The following is a 6,000-nucleotide window of genomic DNA, read 5'->3' as shown; positions in this document are numbered from 1 at the left end:
AACACCAAAGACAATTGAGAAGGTCAGTGGGAAAAGTCTGTTTCTGTGGTGCTGAGAGTGGAGCACAGCGTCTCAGTTCCATTCCCCAAGAGCACGGCCCTGGGGGAGGCAGCTATCTCCTGAGCTTCCAGCCCACAGATTGAGGGGGAATCTAGTGCCTGATGAGAGGGGGGTTTCAGGGATCTCTTTGCCGTTGCTGAGGCAGGAATCTCTTGCTTTGTCCGTGCTTGGATCTGGGTCACAGTTCTGGGTGGCAGTGCTGAGATGAGGAAGAGTGCTGGCATAGTGGAGCATATAGTGGCTGTAAAGAGGAAACCCTCACAGTTCTAAGAGAGAAAAGACTGCTTGTGGTCACTCACAGGCCAGAGCACAGACCAAGAAAGGAGTAAACACCTCACCCCTTATCATACCACCTTGCAAGAACTGAAAATTTACAGGTCCCTACAAGCATTTCTGAAAACAGCTGTACAAACTCCTGAAGCTTGGGACAGTACATTCTCCACATTGGAAGCAGACTCTTACTTTAACAAAGGGTTTAAAACTCAAATAATTGGCCAGGATCATGAGCAAGCAGTGCAAAAGGAATAAGACTATATTATCTTACTTTGGTGACAAAGAAGATCAAAACATACAACCAGAAGTAGACAACAAAGTCAAAGCTCCTATATCCAAAGCCTCCAAGAAAAATATGAATCAGTCCCAGGCCTTGGAAGAGCTCAAAAGGGATTTTGAGAAGCAAGTAAGAGAAGTAGAGGAAAAACTGGGAAGAGAAATGAGAGTAATGCAAGAAAATCATGAAAAACAAGTCAACAGCTTGCTAAAGGAGACCAAAAAAATACTGAAGAATATAACACCTTAAAAAATAGCCTAGCCCAAATGGCAAAGGAGGTCCAAAAAGCCAATGAGGAGAAGAATGCCCTAAAAAGAAAAATCGGCCAAATGGAAAAGGAAGTCCAAAAGATTACTGAAGAAAATACTTCTTTAAAAATTAATTGGAAGCTAGTGACTTTATTAGAAATCAAGACACTATAAAACAAATCCAAAAGAATGAAAAAATAGAAGACAATGTGAAATATCTCATTGGAAAAACAACTGACCTGGAAAATAGATCCAGGAGAGAGAATTTAAAATTATTGGACTATCTGAAAGCCATGATCAAAAAAAGAGCCTAGACATCATCTTTCAAGAAATTATCAAGGAAAACTGCCCTGATATTTTAGAACCAGAAGGCAAAATAGAAATTGAAAGAATCCACAGATCTTCTCCTGAAAGAGATCACCAAAGGAAAACTCCTAGGAATATTGTAGCCAAATTCCAGAGTTCCCAGGTCAAGGAGAAAATACTACAAGCTGCCAGAAAGAAACAATTCAAGTGTTGTGGAAACACAATCAGGATAATACAAGATTTAGCAGCTTCTATGTTAAAGGACCGTAGGGCATGGAATATAATATTCCGGAGGGCAAAGGAGATAGGATTACAACCAAGAATCACCTACCCAGCAAAACTGAGTATAATCCTTCAGGGGAAAAAATGGTCATTCAGTGAAATAGAGGACTTTCAAGCATTCTTGATGAAAAGACCAGAGCTGAATAGAAAATTTGACTTTCAAATACAAGACTCAAGTGGAACATGAAGAGGTAAACAGGAAAGAGAAATCATAAGAGACTTATTAAGGTTGAACTGTTTACATTCCTGCATGAAAAGATGATATTTATAACTCATGAGACTTTGTCAGTATTAGGTAGTTGGAGGGAAAAAATTATATGTATGTATATAGTAGTAAGTGATAGATAGATAGATAGAGGGCACAAGGTTAGTTGAAGATTAAGGGGTCATATCTGGAGAATAAAATTAAGGGATGAGAGAGGATTATACTAGGAGAAGAAGAAAGGGAGAGGTAGAATGGGGTAAATTATCTCACAAAAAACAGAAAAGAAAAGGCTCTTACAGTGGAGGGGAAATGGGGGAAGGTGAGAGGGAGTGAGGGAATCTCATTCTCGTCAGATTTGGCTTAAAAGGGGAATAACATACACATTCAATTGAGTGTGTAAATCTGTCTTACCCTACAGGAAAATAGGGAGAGAAGGGGACAAGAGAGCAGGGGGATGATAGAGAGGAGGGCAGATTGGGAAAGGGGTAATCAGAAGCAAATACTTCTGAGGAGGGACAAAATCAAAAGAAAGAATAGAATAAATGGGAGGTAGGATAGGATAAGGGAAATAGAGTTAGTTTTCCACAACATGTCTACTATGGAAGTGTTTTGCATAACTGCACATGTACAACCTATATTGAGGTGCTTGCCTTTTCAATGAGGGTGGGTGGGGAGGGAGGGAGGGAGAAAATTTGGAACCCAAAGTTTTAAAAACACATGTTTAAAAAAAATGTTTTCACATGCAACTGGGAAATAAGAAATACAGGAAATGGGGTACAGAAGTCTATCCTGCCCTACAGGAAAATAGAAGGGAAAGGGGATAAGAGAAGGGGGGTAGAGATAGAAGAGAGGGCAGATAAGGGGAAGGGGTATTCAGAATGCATACTATCTTGGGGTGGGGGAGGGATGAGATGGGGAGAAAATTTGGAACTCAAAATCTTGTGGAAGTAAATGTTGAAAATTAAAAATAAATAAATTTGTATTTAAAAAATCAAAAAATTTAAATAAAACAAAATTATGAAGATAAAGCACATCTTTCAAAAATTAATATACAAAGACACCTCCAACCTTTCCCTTTATGGTATGGGGTCCACAGTTGTTATACAATGACCATATTTTCAGATGTTTTTGTTATATTGGTCAGTTGTACTAATTTTGTACTCTTCTCTCTCCTTTTTGTCTTTAAAATACTATATGTTGTATAAAATAGATCTTAAGGGGGAGAGGAAGAACTGGGGAAAATTGTGAGGATACAACAAAAACTAATAAAAACTTAAAAAAGAAATCAGTGGCTCCACAAGAAAGCAAAAATATTGAAACAATATGTAAAACTGATTGTAAAATTTCCACATTCCACTTATTCCCATTTAATGGCATGATGAATTCACGATGCAAAACTTTAATTTTGCCGAGTTTCTTGACATGATAATTTGGAGATCTTATATGGGTAAACAGTCTTATAATTCTAGGAGGGAACTGAGTATCAACACCTTATTGACATTTGAAACTACAGAAGGCATTGGAGTAGGGATGTGTAACTTGAGTTCTTTCTAAAAATATTTTTTGATAATAGTGTTTCAATATTTTCCATTTCCTTTATCATTTCATGCACTTTGTTTTATTTATTTTTTCCTGAGAAGGGGTCCTTAAGATGTTGCCAAACTTCCAAAGTGATCCATGACACACAAAAGTTTGAAAGTCCTGTATTAGAATGTTAAGAGAAAAAGATAGTGAATTTTATATTGGTAAGAGTGAAAAGAACCTGTAGAGCAATCTTTTTTCCAAATTCAATTGTTTTCTGCATTGAACGACTCAAAATAATTGGGAGAATTTGAGGGAAATATTCTTTTGGAGTAGAAATAAAAGATGACTATAATAACTCACTAATATTGACCAATGGTAGCCTACAAATAATTCTCAGAACCAAAGTCAAGTCAGTAAGCATTTATTTAATGTTTTATGTATCAAGTACTGTGCTAATCGTAGGTGTATTACAACAAATGTATTACAGCATTTTTTGAAAATATCAATGTGATAATTTTATTGACATAAGCTTATAATAAGTGGAAGTATCTGGGAAACAGATAAATGCTCATTTCCAAAGTTTTCATTAATGAAGCACTTTACTTCTATTTACCTAGGACTATGGCCAGATAAATGGTTAATGATCACTGGAGTATTTTTAAAAAATAAAGAAACTGACTGTTTATAGATAGTCCATTTTATATCAATACATCTTAAAGCATGGACGTGTAGCTGCTGGATTTAAATGCTAAATCTAGGGTAAGGACCTCTGTATTTGTTAATCTATTTTTTTTTGTATCCAACAATTTATCATTATGAATGATAATTGAAAAGGTTTTACTTTATGTACCTGACATTCTTTTTTAAAATCTTTGATCCATTTACTTAAAACTTGTTAAGTATCTATCTATGTTCTGGTTTTACTTTTTCCTTAAACTTCAGAATTTTGCACGAATCAATTTTGAAGTGAAAAGCATTATTTATCTTCTTTAGTACATAATTTGGAGAGTTGTATCAAGAAGCTAAGGTAGGATAGGTTAAGGTAGCATGTCTAAATGGGGTTCCAATTCTTACCCTGCTTTTAACTCATTCCTATTACATTGTACCCCAGTCTCCCAAGTGCCCACAGTCTATTTAGGCAAATTATTCATAAAGGAAGCCTACCTTTGCCAAAGATAATATCATAGATAATAGCAGGTCACAGGGAGCAAAGGCATTGATGATAATTGGGGTGAGGGTAACTAAGAAATAGTTGATTGTAAATCAAAAAATGCCAGGAAACATTCTGGGAGCTGAACTCATTCTGGGAGGTTTTTTTTTCATTTTGACAACAGTTAATATGAGTATAGTAAACATTAAAATTTCTAAGTAAATAATAGAAAGTAAGAATGGTATCTTTTTTCCCACGTCTACAACTTCCAGAGATTCATGGCCTTCTCTTTGAAGGATTCTCAGAGTTTTAATTAATTCCACCCTGGGTCTCAGGAAGTTTTTATTTTGGAGTATAAATACACAGATGGCATACTTATTGAGAGGAATTTTGGTTGAATAGAAAGAACTGAGATTGTTAGGCAATAGTGCCAGCTATGCATACTCAGAAAAGTTATTAAACCCGCTACCTCTAATCAGCTTGTGTGATTTGATCTCCACATTCTTTCCTATCTCTAAAATTAAATTGTGTGCTCCAATTCTGTAAGAAACCTTTCCATGTGATTTTCTTTGTCTTCTTTATTTTAATTTGATATCTTATCCAATTTAAAATATCTATTAAAATATGTTATTCAAGCATACTAAATATATATTAATATATTTGTTATTCAAACATGTTCAAAGACCAAATATAAACTTTGCTAGACCAAAGGTTCCAATTGCTAACTCAAATATCATTTATATATCCTCCCTTCTAATGGTTCTGAATTAAATATAACTTAATTAATTGAAATAGTGTGTTGAGGAACTTCAACATTCATTAATTAACCACATTTGATTAATTTCCCTTTTAATTTTTTATACACATGACAAGTAAACAATTTAAGATATTTTAAGTAACTCATTTCCACAAATGTCCTGTTTTACTGCTTAACATCCTTAAAATATCCTTACAATATTCTACCATTCCTACTTGTGACTGTATTATATCTTTCATCTTCTTGTGAGCTTAAAGCCCTGAAAAAGTCATCTACAATCAGTGGCTCTACTTCTCCTCTCACACTGTTCTAAACCTATACAAACTGGCTTCTGACTTTAATATCCAAATGAAATTCATCTCACAAAAGTTACCAATGATCTGCTTATTAACATTCAATTTTTAAAATTTTTGAGTTCGAAATTCTTTCTCTCACTCTTACCCCTCCCTCACCCACTGAGAAAGTGAGCAATATAATATGAATTATAAATGTGAAGTCATGAAAAACATATTTCTACATTAGCAATGTTTAAAAAAATCAAGAAAGAATAAGATAGTAAAAAAATATGCCTCAATCTGCACTCAGAGTTTATCAGATCTCTCTCTCTCTCTCTCTCTCTCTCTCTCTCTCTCTCTCTCTTTCTCTCTCTCTTTCTCTCTCTCTCTCTCTCTGAAGGTGGGTAGTGATTTTCATCATGGATTCCTTGACATTTTTTTGGATCATTGTCTTGGTCAGTGTATCTGTCTTTTGCATTTGAGCATCATTACAATGTTACTATTACCATTCTAAGATTTTCTTGCTTCTTCTCATTTCACTTTTCATAAATGCATACGTCTTACCTGGTTTTTTGAAACCATCCTAATCATTATTTTTTACAGCACAATAGTATTCCACCATGATCATATACCACATTGAGTT

The 6,000-nt window shown here is 34.9% G+C and overlaps 1 pseudogene across 1 annotated transcript in view; it reads left to right on the top strand.

Moving 5' to 3' along the window:
- The first annotated feature begins 3,878 nt into the window (after nt 1-3,878).
- The window catches only part of LOC110213866 (solute carrier organic anion transporter family member 1B1-like), a 93,433-nt pseudogene continuing 91,311 nt past the window's right edge, over nt 3,879-6,000 (top strand). The window contains exon 1 of the transcript XR_013486977.1: nt 3,879-3,934. The product of XR_013486977.1 is annotated as a solute carrier organic anion transporter family member 1B1-like (transcript). The remainder of the gene's footprint in view (nt 3,935-6,000) is intronic.

Source organism: Phascolarctos cinereus, unplaced genomic scaffold, assembly GCF_003287225.1.
Source record: "Phascolarctos cinereus isolate Bilbo 61053 unplaced genomic scaffold, phaCin_HiC Scaffold_1;HRSCAF=81, whole genome shotgun sequence".
Taxonomy (NCBI): Eukaryota; Metazoa; Chordata; class Mammalia; order Diprotodontia; family Phascolarctidae; genus Phascolarctos; species Phascolarctos cinereus.
Note: the sequence above shows the minus strand (reverse complement) of the source record. Positions and strands in the feature narration are given on the sequence as shown.